General features: G+C 36.2%; 1 long non-coding RNA gene across 4 annotated transcripts in view; it reads right to left on the bottom strand.

Annotated features, from left to right (window-relative positions):
- The window catches only part of LOC308610261, a 45,581-nt gene that overhangs the window by 15,649 nt on the left and 14,361 nt on the right, over positions 1–15,571 (bottom strand). For 2 of the 4 annotated variants that reach the window (XR_014014487.1, XR_014014488.1), the window contains exon 1: positions 6,287–6,301. The exons of the other annotated variants lie outside the window; for them this stretch is intronic. This is a non-coding gene — a long non-coding RNA (uncharacterized lncRNA). Of the gene's footprint in view, positions 1–6,286; positions 6,302–15,571 lie in introns of those variants that run through there. 4 annotated transcript variants of the gene reach the window in all.

The raw sequence follows: 15,571 nt of genomic DNA, 5'->3' as shown, positions 1-15,571 counted from the left end.
ATATTTAGTTTTATTTGCTAAGCTTGAAATGTCTATTATGCATAGATTGGAGATATTTAGTGGGAAATTGGAATTAGGAGTCTGGAGGTTAGGTGAGTGGTTAGGGCTAGAAGTATGAATTGGGGAGTCGTAAGTCATCTTCTCATTAAAGTAATGGGACTAGATTAAAACTCATGAGTAGTTAAGGTAGATGGAGAGTGAAGGGGGCCAGGAATGAGACTTAGGGTATTCTAACAGACATTGAGGGATGGGAGGCATCACCAAGGGATACTTCCAAGGAATGGTGAGTGAGGAGGGGAGAAATCTAGGAAAAGATGGTGTCCTGGTAGCCAGTGAAACAAAATATTCATTCTGGAAATTATGAAGTTCATTTTCCAAAGTTTCTTGAATTGATGATCATTTGAAACTTGGTATTTTAAAAAGAGCTTTAGCAAACAGAAAAGAGAATAATTTTCTATCATGAGTGATTGATTGCAGTAGCATGGGGAATGGAGAAGTTGTGAAAAGGGAATCAAGAATCTATGTAAAAGACAATTTTAAACAAAAGTATTCATTTAAAAAACAAGCACACAATATTTAGACATTATATTTTGTTTTTGTGTCAACAGCAGCTACAGCATGCTGTAAGTGAAAGATGAAGGATTACAGTTGAATATCAAATCAGGGAAAAAGGTGAAATAGTTGAATTCTTTGTAGATTTTTAATAGATTTCAAACCTCTATTGGTTTTGAATAATGTCATATTTCAAACATAATTTTCTAAATAATCATAACAATTTTAGAATCAGAATAAACCTTATTTAAATGCACATATAGTTCATTTTTATGGGTAAAACTAGGACTCTGGTTTTCTGATTACCAGTACTATTTCTTATTGCAACACACTGTTTAAATGTATAGATGATTGAAAAAAAGAGCATACCAGTCATTTCTTAAATGGTTTACAAAATATCAAGTAATTAAAATTAGGGGAAATAAAGCTCATGAGGATTAAATTACAGGAAGAGTTTATAAGAGGGCAAAGAAGTAGGAGATGTATTTCCACACAGATAAATATGAGATTTTAGGAGAAAATGACCAAAACTGCATTTATAAGGTCATGATACTAGCTAAATGAAATAAAGACAACCATCATGTGAATAACATATAATTTTGAAGGTAATTTTGAATATGGAGACTGATACAGGTTAACATCTGATTATAATAAAAATCAGATAGGCAGGGTAATAAGGTCTTCTTCATCCAATCACAGCTTATCAGGAATAAGGGAACCTCTTGATACTTTGGTATGTGCCATTTTAGGACAGTGAACTTGCTACAAAGTGAACACTTGACACAAGAAATAGTTTAGAAACATAAATATGATTCAAGAAATTCATGGATGGTGAAAGCTATGTTGGATTATTTTAAAAAGTTAGGGATGACTAGGTTAAGTAACTTCTCTTTTTAATAACAGAATAACTGTCACATGAAAGATCTCACTATGCCATTGACAAAGATAAAATCCCGGGACGCCATGGCTTCACAGTCTAATAGTCTAGAGATACAATGTCCAGTATAGTGTCCATTAGTCACAAGTGGCTATTAAACACTTGAAATGTGGGCAAGTTTGACTTAGGAACTTAAATTTTAATTTTATTGAACTTACATTTAAAAATTTAAAAACACATGTGACTAATGGCTATAGTTTTGGACAGCACTAAGAACAATTCCATTATCATGGAAAGTTCTATTGACCAGAGCTGACCCATAACATTTTTATTTAATTTTACATTTATTCCTCTTTGCTAAGAAAATCGTCTCTCTTACTAAAAAAACAACATTAGCAAGATGGCTAGATATAAGATCAAGATGTAAAAATCTATTGGATTTCTATAGAAATCCAGGAACAAAGCGAGAGCTTAAAAATTATTTAAAATGGAAAAAAAAACTGCCTAGGAACAAATCTAAATAAAATTGTGCAAGACATTTATGGAGAAAATAAAACCTTATTGAAAGATATTAAAGAAGTCTTAAATAAATGGAGAGATACATCTTGTTTATGGATAGAAAAGACTCATCATAATGGTGTAAGTTTTCCCCAACTTAATTTATATAGTCAATACAATTACAATAAAAGTACTTAATAGAGGTTTTACAGGATTGCCAATTCAGAAATTTATGTGAATGGTCAAGAACAGCTCAGACACACCTAAAAAATCCATTCATTCCAAAATGGTCCTGGAAAACTTAATTATTCATAAGAAAACAAAGAAATTGGATAATACAGACAAGTCGATTGTAAGTGCATTAATGGCTTGAATATAAAACAAAGATACACTAGAACTTTCAGAAGAAAATATACTATATCTGGGTAGCATTAAACTAGGGAAGGACATTTTAAGTAGAACAAAAAGACACTAAGCTAAAAGATACATTTGATTTCATTAAAATTGAGAGCCCCTATTTATCAAAAGACAACATTAAGAAAGTGAGAAGGAATGAAATAACTTATTTGTGTCATATATAGCTGATGAAGGATTATTTGCTTGTATTTAAAGAACCATAGAAATAAGTAAGAAAAAGATAAACAGTAGAAAAATGGACAAAAGATATTCTCTGGACTTCACAGAATAGGAAACAGAGGCAACTATTAAACAAGTGAAAGGATTCTCAGCCTGTCAGTAATTAGGGAAATACAAATTAAAACTGTTATGGACTGAATTGTGTTCCCTAAAATTCGTATGTTGATGCCCCATCTCCCAATGTGGCTGTTTGGAGACAGGGACTTTAAAAGCATAATTATGGTTAAATGAGGTCATAATGGTGGGGCCCTTACTGATATGACTGGTGTCCTTGTAAGAAGAGGAAGAGATAAGAGCGATGTATACACACAGAGAAAAGGCCATGTGCGGACATAGCTAGAAAGCAGTGGTCATCTGCAAGTCAAGGAAAGAGGCCTCAGTAGGACCCAAAACTGCCAACATCTTGATCCTGGACTTCCAGCCTCCAGAACTGTGAGAAGATAAATCTCTTGTTTTTTAAGCCACTGAATCTGAGGTATTTTGCTAGGACAACCTGAGCAGACTAATACAAGGAACAAAAGACTAGAATGGCCATTCTAACCGGTGAAGCTATAGAGCAAAAGGGCTGAAAATTGATTCCATAACTTGGAAAACATTTTGGCATTATTTTTTAAAGTTGAATATTTGAATTCCCTACAAGTCAGCAATTCTACTCTTAGTATGTCTACTCTTTTACTTATGTTAAATCTTGCACATGTGTACCAGGAAACATTAAAATAAATGTTCATGGAAGTACTGTCCGTAATAGGCCCAAAACAACCCAAATATCATTAATAGAATAATAAACACATTTTCTTGTATTTATACAATAAAATATTATACAGTAGTACAAATGAATGAACACTAGTTAAAGCAAAGTGGATGAACCTTAGAAACATAATGTTGAGTAAAAAAGCAAGCACAGAAGACTAAAGTATGATATCAATTTTATAAATCTCAATAATAAGCAAAATTATGTGGATGTTGAACATAAAGCCAAGATCAGAGTGATTTCTTTGGTGAAAGCAGGAAGGTGGGATCAGGGTAGAGAACAGAGAGAAGACTCAGCAGTTTTGATTCTAGTTCTTAGTTTCGGTGGTGTGTTTGCAGGAGTTTTTATTATCTCTCATAACTTACATACAATTAAACATATTATTTTGTATATTATCTAATAATATAAAAAAATCAAAATCCATTATATACCAAAGATAACCCCTAGACATTAATTATAGAGAGTCCACTTTGAAACAACATACATAGTTACTCATAAATCTTCTGTAGTTGAAAGCTTTTAGCTATGAAATTCTTCCCCCTTCATATGAGGACTTTATGTTCCATAATGAAGGAAAATTGTTCCTACTTTGGGACAATTTGCCTTCTTTATTTAAGTGATACTAGTCCTTTGGCTGCCTAGAAATTTTAAAAACAACTGATAACTACATCTACTGCCTGCAAGAGAATAAAGGAAAAGGAGCATAGGAGGCAATCTCATACATTATTGATAAACACATACAAAGACAATACTCGTACAAAGCTATTTCTCCATATAGCACCTCTGAATTTTATTAATAAATACATATATATATATATATATATATATATCAAACATTAATAAAAGAATAAAATTATCCAATATGAGTACATTTGCTCTTTTTTTTTTTTTTTTTTTTTTTTTTGTGCGGTACGCGGGCCTCTCACTGTTGTGGCCTCTCCCGTTGCAGAGCACAGGCTCCGGACGCACAGGCTCAGCGGCCATGGCTCACGGGCCCAGCCGCTCCGCGGCATGTGGGATCTTCAGAGACCGGGGCACGAACCCGTGTCCCCTGCATCGGCAGGCGGACTCTGAACCACTGCGCCACCAGGGAAGCCCATTTGCTCTTTTTTTCCAATTAGTTCCAGGATTCTATTTTAGATTATTACTTCATATCTGTGAGAGTTGGGTGTGTGTTTGGTTTTGTGGAAGTTGCATTGTGCTAAATTTTACATTTCTTTCTTGAATTAAATGGCTTTTGTTATCCCTTGGGAATACTGAAGATAGCAACAGCATATTACTACCTACCGGTGGAAAAGTATAAACAGCAATTTTAGCTGCTAGTGATTCTGAAATTGCCCTTAACTTTGTCCTTCTAAAAATGCTCCAAGAATTACCTTTTGCAAATCCACAGATTTACTATCCATACTCAAGTCATTTACGTGGACAAAGAATGTAGCCTGCGGTATCAGTAACAAAGGATGTTACAGCCATCAAGCCATCAGCCACTGAAGCCACCCCCAAAGCTGCACCCTGAGGGGATTCAGGATGGAGAAAACAGGATACTGGCCCTAGATAATTAAAGTGCATATCAAGGGAATGATTTCCATGAGACCAGATTCTTGCATCTCACCATATATAGAAAAGTGCTAAATTTATTAACTTAAGATGTCTAGTTTCTTTAATTAACAGTAATCTTTTGATGTTCCAACTACCTGGGTTTTTTTTTGCAAGAACCCCTAAATATCCTGTGCCCTCCCTTACCTCTTCAGAACAGTCCCTCAGAGCTATCTGAGAGGCTGTCTCCTGACTTAAGTCCTCAGTATGTCCTCCAAATAAAACATAATTCTCAACTTTTAGGTTGTGCATTTTTTTCAGTCAACATTTAATTGTATGGCTCACGTAGGTACTATGCCTAGATGTAATGGGATGAGCTGTAAATTATGAAAACTAGATAAATTCTGTCAGCTCTACCACTAGCTGAGATCCAGGCTTTCATCTCTGGATACTTCTGTCATAGACCTTGGCAGATATGGGGTCTGTGTTGGTCTTAAAATTATTCTTAGAATTGTGGGGGCTCATTCATTCTTTCAACAAAATTTTATTGCTTATATTCTATGTGTCAGTTACAGTGCTGGGTCTTGGAATATAGAAGTCAACACATGAAAATACAAGGATAAAACACATTTTCTACCATATTAACTTTTTTCATTCATTAATTCATCCCTAAGTCATTCAACACGCATCTTCTTATTGAATACTGATGGGGGGTCAAATGCTATGCTAAACACTGAGTACATAACTGCAAATGAGATGGATAGGCCCTGATTTTGATGTCACTACTATGTTTTGTCCTGCCATATAATGGGACAGCTTCATTATTCCCTTTACCCTAAGTTTTTATCACAAATTGCTAATGAAAATAAAACTGTTAGTGGAGTTTCAACATGCATAGGTAAATGAGAACAGAGAACTCCCCTTTCGCATGCCCCATTCTTCTCCTTCTAACTCCCTATGTGAACTCACTTTGTGCCAAGACCAAGAAGATGTACCCCAATAAGAACCAAGCTGATTTCCTCACACTGACTGGGGCTATTGCTCACTTAGGAGACTTGATGCTTAATTTTGATAAGCAATTAGAAGACCATGGAGACAACCTATAAAAATGATTTGTCTTGGGAGAAAATACTAAAAAGGGTTAATGTGCTATTCCACATGTCTAACCTCCTGGGATTAAACCACAGGCACCAAGGTCACCAAGTGTACTTGGCAACAATGAGCTAAAAATGAAAAAAAAAAAGCATTATACTGTTATTGTATTCATTTTCTCCCAAGGCACTCTCTGATAAACACCACAACCTCTAAGGGAATTGAGAACAGCTTCCTTGTGGGGTAGTTTATATATGCATCTTTTTCCAAGCAGTTAAATCATATCCAGCTATCAGCACACCTTACTTAAGGTGACTGTAATGTATGAGATTAAATGTTCCTACCTGATTGGAAACCTTCTTGTCCTCAATTCATTGGCTATACTGGATTTTGTTTTCTTGGGTCAGACCTCCAGAATTCTATCAGAAATCATTCCTTTGGGGAAACCAGGCCTTCCCAGAAACTCAGGAAACTGAAATGGAGACAGCAAGAGAGAAGGAAATTATTTGGACATATAGACCTCAATTGTTTGGTTTTAAGTAAACGTCCAAGCAAACATCTTCTAAATGGTATAATAATTTTAGGGAAATTCATGGTTTATAAGTTTGTGTACTCATAAACTGAACATATTATAAGAGTACAGGTTGCATTTTGTGTCTTCAACTCAAGCAAAGACTTCAAAAAAGGCCCAGTTATCCTTTGTTCATTAAGACACAAAGAGAGGGCAAAAAGGGCAAGTTTCTAAGTCTTTTTCTTTAAAATTTACGTCCTTTCTTCAGTCTTCATCAAGATCTTCAGGAAATTAACTTTACTAAAGTTAATTATTCATAAAGTAAACATAGGAACCTGCAGAAGACTATTTCACAGAGACCTGTAATGTACAATATCCATTGCATACATGCACCATGAGCTTGTCTTTTCTAGCACTGGCATACACAAAACTCTGTGTGTGTGTGTGTGCATATGTATGTCTTTTTTGTGATGGAGCTATAGGGAGAAAATAAATCCATTGGTTGCAGTTCAGTGATGTAGAAAGATTTAAGGGTAAAGGAAAAGGCTACATCAAGTGAAGCAATAAAGGCATGAGGTTGTGCTTCCATAATAATAACAATAGCAGTCTTCTGTAACCAAGGGAGCAGGCTCCTCAAATTATAGTCACACCTGTTAGACCATCTGCCCATAAATTTCACACTATCATTAATGGAAAACAAATGGCACTGTCTTTCCTTCCCTTTATCCATTGGCTATTCTCATATAAACGATTTTTCTCTTCAAGGTCATGCTCTTTCCTATCTGTTTAAAAATATTAGGATTTAGGAGGAGTGATACATAATGTGCCATGCCTTGGTACTTGTACCAGTGATGGCTCTGTAAGGAGCACTGGATTGTTAGGAGGCTGTAACTTGAATTCCCCTAGAAGCAGAACCTGGGGGAATAATTTGAATGCAAACTGTTCATCTGGGAGGTGCTTCCAGAAAACTCAGAAGTGGAGTGGGAACTGAGAATGGAGGCATGGAAGGAAGCCAACAGAGGTGCATTACTGAATAAATTACTCCTGCAGGGAACTGCTGCCAGTACGTCAGGGGAGTTCTGTGAAACTCTACAGAACATGTCTCAGAGTTATGCCAAGAATCGGTGAGAAACTTGAAGTACTTATCTTCCAGTCCCTCTTTCCTTGGTTGAAAGCTACACCCAGATACATTAACTCCTGTACATTTCTGGCCTGCCCTAAGGTGGAAAATTGCAGGTGGTAGCATGATTCTATCAGCATATACTGGAATGATGAGTGCTGGGGAGATATGAGTGGAACATTGAAACCATCTAATACAGTCGGGGCAGGAGATATTAATTATTGGCTTGCAAGTCCAAATGGGTAACCTTAAATTCCTGGGTTAATGGTTTTACTTTGAGGTATTTAAGCATGATGTATGAGTAAAAATTTCCTCTATTAAATCAAGTTGAAGATCCTAAGTCCCTAATCTTCTGGAAAACTGTGGATATCTTTTTAACAGATTTTTGAAAAGTAACATGATTAAGATTTCAAACTGACCATTCATTCATTCAACAAACATTTATTGAACACCTAAAGTATGCCATGGGTTAAACTAGGCACCAGTGTTACTGTTACTAAAATCATTATCGTGCCACCTAGAAGTCAATGTATTGTGACACTCAAATAAAAAAATCCATAGTTACCATAAATATTATTACAGAGTGATATAGGAAGACACGGTAAGACCTTAATTCATGCTGTGGACAGTAGTATATGGGGGATATCAGTAGGGCTTCCTGTAGAAGGCAATTGAAATGGATATGTAACATGAAGGAAGGGTGAATTTTTGAGGAAAAGAGAAGATAAATTCATGTTTGCCAGAAAATGAATGGTTAAGCATCAGTCCAGAAAGGAGTTCCATTCATAATCAGTATAAGAAATGTCACTGGGGCTTCCCTGGTGGCGCAGTGGTTGAGAGTCCGCCTGCCGATGCTGGGGACATGGGTTCGTGCCCCGGTCCAGAGAGATCCCACATGCTGCAGAGTGGCTGGGCCCGTGAGCCATGGCCGCTGAGCCTGCATGTCCGGAGCGTGTGCTCCGCAACGGGAGAGGCCACAACATGGAGAGGCCCGCGTACCGCAAAAAAAAAAAAAAAAAAAAAGAAAAAAAGAAAGAAATGCTCACTGGAGTGTAAGAACAGAAGACAATGGAGAGGGTGGTAGAAGCCAGACCATGAATGGTCCATGTACCTATAGTAAGTGCTATGGTGTAGTCTTTGTGTTCCCCTCCAAATTCATACGTTGAAATCTGAATTTCCAGAGGTTATAGTATTAGTATGTGGGGCCTTTGGGAAATGATTACGGTATTCGTGCTCTTATAAAAGAGACCCCACAGAGCTCCCGAAGCTCTTCTGCCCTGTGAGGATTCAATGAGAAGTCTGTGACTCAGAAGAGCGCCCTCATCTGACCATACTGGCACCCTATTCTTGCACTTGCAGCCTCCAGAAGTGTGAGAAAAAAATGCCTGTTGTTTATGAGCCACCCAACCTGCACCATAATCTTACAGCAGCCCAAAAGGACAAAGAGAGTTTGGATGTGAGATTTTACTCCAAGAAAGATGGGAATCCATTGAAGGATTTTAACTGGTAACTTAGAAGAGAGAAAAGTTTCATAACACAATCAGGTATTTTTATAAGAAAAATTTGTTTCATTTTCAGAAAGATCACTCTGGAAATGCTGTGACTAGATTTTTGGAGAAGGGTGACGGCAGTCCCGGATATAGAAAGATGAGTTAGTACTCCATTAATACAAGTCAAACAAGAAAGTGGGTATAAAAAGTGTGAACTTGTGGCTGAGCGTTCTTTTCTTTTAGCACTTGAAAAATGTTATGTCAATGCTTCTGACTCCAGAGTTTTAGACAACAAATATGCTGTCATTGGAATTGGTGTTTCTCAATAAGTGATGCATTGTTTCTGCCTGTCCACTTTCGAGATTTTTTTTGTCTCTACTTTTCAGAAGTTTAATTATGACGCATCTTGGCAAGGATATCTTTGCGTTTTTCCTCTTTGGGTTTGCTCAGATTCTTGAATTTGTGTTTGTCTTCTAAAAAATTGGGACCTTTTTAGTCATGATTTCTTTGAATACTTTGTCAGTCGTACTTGTTCTCTGTTTTCATTCTGGAACTTTGATGATATGAATGTTAGTGCTTTTCTTATTGTTTACAGCTTCTTGAGATCCTGTTCTTTCTCCCATCTCTACCCCTAAGTCTATTTTTCTCTGTACATATGGTACATTGTACTGATCTCTTCTAAGTTCATGATTCTATGCTTTGTAATCTCCACTCTACTCTTCAGCAAAGTTTTTTGATTGTTGTATTTTTCAGTTCTACTGTTCTCATTTGTTTTTATTGTTATAACTTCTAGTTCTTTGTTTACATTTTCTATTTTTCCCATTTCTGTCAAGGAACACATAATTGCTAATTGAAGCATTTATGTGACAGCTTATTTAAAATCCTTGTCTGATCATTTCAATAGATGTTTCATCTCCGTGTTGGTGTATGTTTATTGTCTTTTCTCATTTATTCTGTGATTTCCTTGTTCTTGGTGCCATGAGTATTTTTCCATTGTATTCTAAACATTGTGAGTTATTATATGACTCTGTAACCCATTTAATTTTATTATTACTTTTTAGAAGGAAGTCATCCTATTTGAGGCGTAGTATGAGGACTGGGGGGTTATGTACAGATTTCCACTGGGCCCTACTGACAATACCCCAGCAAAAGTGGGCACTTACATTGTCTCACTGCAGACAGATTAAGTAGAAGTTCAGCTAACCTACTGGCCCTTCTGACACCTTCCCCCCAAAAGTGGGAACGTTAATATCATTGTGTTGCCTTTTAGTAGGAGTGGAAGTTCATCTCCCCAGTAGATTTCTTGACACCAGGGGAGGGGAGAAGTGAAGTGCTTGCTGTCCTTCCTCCCACTTCATTCCTTCTTGTTGATGCCGGGTGTGGGTACAGGGTCAGCTACCTGCTGGCCCCACTGACACCAGGGTAAGAGGAAGAGAACTGCCAACTAGCCCTGCTTGGGCATCTCATTCTGTCTTACTGCCTCAGGACGGTTATGGGGATTCAGCACCCCAGTGGGTCTCACTGACACCATGTGTTGGGGGTTAGTGGGGTGCCTACTCCCTCCAACCTGTAACACCCTATTCTTATTGATGTCAGGGAGAGATGGAGGCTAAGTCCCACCATTGGACCCTACGACTGTGTGAGGGCAGCCCAGTGTTAACTAGCCTGTCAGGCACCACCTTTTAAAGTCTGTTTGCTAATGGAAAGGGGTGGAGGCTCAGCTCACCACTGGGCCACACTGAAACAACCCTGGTGGGGAATCAGAGCGCTGGCTCTTCTGGACGGCAGGAGTGGGGTGGTGTGGAAGATCAAATCCTACCTTGGCCCAACTGAAACCACAGGACATAGGGGATGGGTGCAATATTCCACTGGCACTTGGCTTGAGTTGTGTGTATATTCCACTGGCACTTGGCTCGAGTAGTGTGTATATTATTGCCCAAATGTCTTCTGTCTTTAGCAACACCTTTCCTCATACTTTGGCTAGGGGGAACAGGGTTTTTTTGGGTTTTTTTGAAGCTTTTTTGTCTGTTGTTCTGTTGGTGGTTATTGATTGGGGGTTCCTGTAATACCCTCTCCAGGATGTATGGGAAGCAACAGGAAACACAGGGGACTCATCACCATGTTATTCCTCAAGTCCCAAAGTCCCTAGTTAAGTCTGCCTTCTCATTTCCACCTTTCAGCGTCTTCCTATGTTTGTTTGTTGTTATGTTCAGGGTTTTAGTTTTAAGTGGGAGAACCTGGGAGAAATGGGCTACTTCATCTTCTTGGAAGCAGAGGTCTGGAGGCCTTTTGATGTTAAAAAGTACTGCTGACTATAAATTAAAATTTGATGATATACACCTTGCCCTTTAAAAAATTTTTCTGCTAGATGATGTGGCTTCCCAAAGTTGCTACAATTTGATTTTCATACTTCTAAAAGCCAAGTGTTTTGCTGGAGTTGAAATTTAAAGATAAGCAAGAGATGAGGCTAAGATGATCTATGTAGTAACAGATTAAAGTTGGAACCATCAATATACATTTATGTTTAGCTTAATATTGCTTCATATTACCTTAATACACATGGTTATATAGAGATACTTATAGATATGTGCATATACATGGGTAATGTACACACATATTATCTCTTTGCTCTGTCAGCTGAGAAGATCTAGAAGCAATGACATCCGAGCAGCAATTAGCACACCCCACACCCAGATCCTGCTGTCTAATACCGTTCTCCACTAAAAAGACCTAGTTATCCTTGAAGAAATAGCTGATTCTAGGACTGGGGCAGAAAATATACAAGATTTATATACAAGACCATCTTATAGTGTCAGAAAGTAAGGAAGTTCCAAAAAAATATATAGGATGGGGATACCTCAGAGTGGCACAAGAGCCAACTGAAAAGAGTTCACAAGGGTCAGGACTAGAGCAATTTGAGGAACAAAGTAACTAAAGTAGAATTAGATTATAACCCAAAGTATAACATAAAAATCCATGAGTTCTTCTGATATAAATAAATAATTGGATACATAAATGCAGGAGAATAGATAAATCTCCAGTGCAAAGGAATTCCAAATACTTTATGTAGTACTCCATCTTAAGCATAACTCCCTATTCCTTTGTTGTGGGCTGAACATATTGACTTCCTTCCAAAAAAGTACAGTATGAAAAAGGGAAAACAGTAATCTTACGATGGAGAAACCTGAAAAACACTACCTCAGCCTGGTGATCAAAGTTGACCTCAGCATTCATAATGCATATTGATACTTTGTACACTTGATGTGATCTGACAAAATAACCCTTCTACTCTGTGGTCTTCCTCCCCCAAACACATAATCCCAATATTATCACGAAAAATGCATCAAACAAATTCTAGTAGTGGGCATTCTACAAAAACCTAACTACTCAAAATTGTCAGGGTCATCCAAGGAAAATCTGAGAAGCTATCAAACCCAAGAGGAGCCTAAGGAAACATGGCAACTAAATGTAATGTGATGTTTTGGATGAAATCCTGGAATAGAAAAAGGACATTAGGTAAAAACTAAGGAACTGGACTAATGTATGGAGTATAGTAAATGATGATGTATCAATATTTGTTAATTGATTGTAACAATGTAACATACTAACATAAGTTGATCATCATAGAGGGAAATGGCTATAGTGTATATGGAAACACTTTATACTATCTTCTCAATTTTTCTGGAAAATTAAAACACTTCTAAAAAATAAAGTCTATAAAAACACTGTGTTTTCTTGTTTTATGATTAGGTACCTGTATTTCCTAATAAATATGTAAATTTGCTTTACCTTCCTTGATACTGATATTACAGAAAATACTAAGAAACTCTGAAAGAATTTGTAACTCCAATTCAACAAGCAATAATTCTTGGTATTAACTTTTTGGAAGAACCCACTGAATAAATCAAAGCAAATTGTCTTTAAAGGCTGAATTTCTTTTCAGTGTTTAATCTTTTATATGATTAATGCATACCACAAGCATGATTCTGTTTCAAAGGGCAGAAAATGTTGATTGTAGGCAATGTCTAAAGTACAGTGAAATATTAATGCCTGATGCTATAACAACTTTAATGTATTTTATGTTTTCAAAATGATGAATTGCTATTTCAGTGAATAAAGTATTCACTTGTATACATTTCCTACCCACCTTTTCCCAAAACACCCACAAGGAAATGATACTATCATCTGATATTAGTTTCATCAATTTAAATTGGAGTTTTTGGTAGCTGTGGTTGCCAACGGTACTGGAATGTGTGATACTTTTACAAATCCTCTCCATGGCAAAATCTGATCTTCACAAGGTAAATCACACTAGGTGCCTAAAGCCAAATGACATATAGCTTTGTAGCTAGATTACCCAGCATTTTACTTAGAGGCACAATAGAATGTAGAAAAGGCCATTTCTCTTTCTGTCTTCTTCTGCTCAAAGGTCACTCACCATCTTACTTTTTATCAGCCATCTCAGAAGTTTTCCACAAATTTAGACTATATAATGTCACTTAATGTGAATGTAGCTCAACATTCTGTTTTAGTACAGCTAATCTCACATTATTTTATTGGTGCTAAATATGTAAATCATCAGCAAATTTTTGTACTTAACTTTTTTTTTTTGATGTGGACCACTTTTTAAAGTCTTTATTGAATTTGTTACAATACTGCTTCTGTTTTATGTTTTGGTTTTTTGGCTGCGAGGCATGTGGGACCATAGCTCCCCAACGAGGGATTGAACCCACACCCCCTACATTGGAAGGCGAAGTCTTAACCACTGGACCGCCAGGGAGGTACCTGTACTTAACTTTTAAAAATAATTAAAATAAGCTATTCAACACATTTTCCCTTAAAAAAAAAAAAAGCAATTCTTCTTAGGCTGGCCCTGGGCACATACGTGACTTTGCCATTTTTTCCATGGACTATTTTCTTATCTGTTCTACTGTGTCACATGTGTTCTACCTTCTCAAAAAGAAGCATTTAAAAATTCATCTACGCACTCATGCATTCATACATTTATTAAATAAATCTATTGAACACCTACATACGGCACAGAAAAAAAGGCAGAAAACTAATCTGGGTTGCACAGAAAGTAATGAACTCAGTTAAAATTTTTGGTGAAAACAGGTGTTAATCTACTGGAAATTACATTTCATTACGGGGACTCACAGACTCAAGGAAAACCAAGACCTAAATAATAATAAAATAATAAAAGCACTAGCCATTTACTGAGTGCCTGCTTGTACCTGACTCTGAAACTCTAAAATCATTACGGATGTTTTGAGGATTGTCTGATATAATTGTAATCTCCATTTTACAGATGAAAATAACAAGGTTCAGAGACATTAGGTTACTTGCCTCAAGTGAAGTGGCCCAGAAACTACAGAACTGGAAATTGAACCTTAGACTTCATAATGCCAAAGTCTGCTTTTAATCACAATGTGTGTGTGTGTGTGTGAGAGAGAGAGAGAGAGAAACAGAGAAACAGAGAGAGAGAGAGAGAGAATGTGTTTAATAGAGAACTTCTGAGAAATGGCAAGAAAACTGCCAGGTATCCATAAAACAATAATTTAGGAGCTTCCTACTATACAATTAATTGTTAATCATATGGCTGGACTAAGCATCTCTCACTTCTGAACTAAGAAATCAAAAGCTTCCAGAAGTTGTGTCTAAATTTTACACTTACATAAGATACTTCATACAGAATGCTCAAGTATAATAACTAAAGAGCCTGAAAATACTGGAAGCATTCATAGCAGTATGATTTCATATTGTGGATAATAGAGGATTTAAGAAATTGGCAGATGCAACTGCAGACTCATTTGTTATCATTTCTGTGAAGGGCAAGATAATTGAATAAAATGAGAAAAATGAAAAAAGAATGGCTAGCAATTTTAGGTCGTTTGCTTAATCTCCATACTAGGAAAGACTAAGCAAAAAAAAAAAAAAAAATTCTCGAAATTTTATTTTGAAAGCACCTACAAGTGTATATGGTCTTTTTATACCAAATAACTTGGAATTATGAACTGTGAAATAAGTCTAATCTTCTCTGATGACAAAATTGCTGACTTTATTTGAAACTATGAAATGAAAAATGAGGTAATAATAAGAAATTCTTAAGAAAAGGAGTAGAAAAAACAAAATTATAAGAGTTATGTTAAAAAATATTTTGAAACAAACATAAAATCCCCATTACTGGTACAGAGCTTTTAAAACCTTATTTTGATTTTAAGTTTTAATAAATATTTATATGTTTACATAATTACTGTCATAAGGAAGACACAATTTTAGGTCAGCTTTCTTCATTCTTTCTTTATTAAGCATTATACTATAGTAACTGTGTAATTTTCTACTAAGTGGATATAATTTCCTAAACTGTTTTCCTATTGTTAACAATTAAAGGTGTTTCTAATTTTTTGTTATTGCAAATGACATGACAATGAGCATCTTTATATAATAATTTTCTGGATTATAAATTATTTATTGGCATAAGCTTCCAGAATTAGAATTAATGTGTAAA

This window comes from Mesoplodon bidens, assembly GCF_964165515.1.
Source record: "Mesoplodon bidens genome assembly, contig: HAP1_SCAFFOLD_270, whole genome shotgun sequence".
Classification (NCBI taxonomy): Eukaryota; Metazoa; Chordata; class Mammalia; order Artiodactyla; family Ziphiidae; genus Mesoplodon; species Mesoplodon bidens.
Note: the sequence above shows the minus strand (reverse complement) of the source record. Positions and strands in the feature narration are given on the sequence as shown.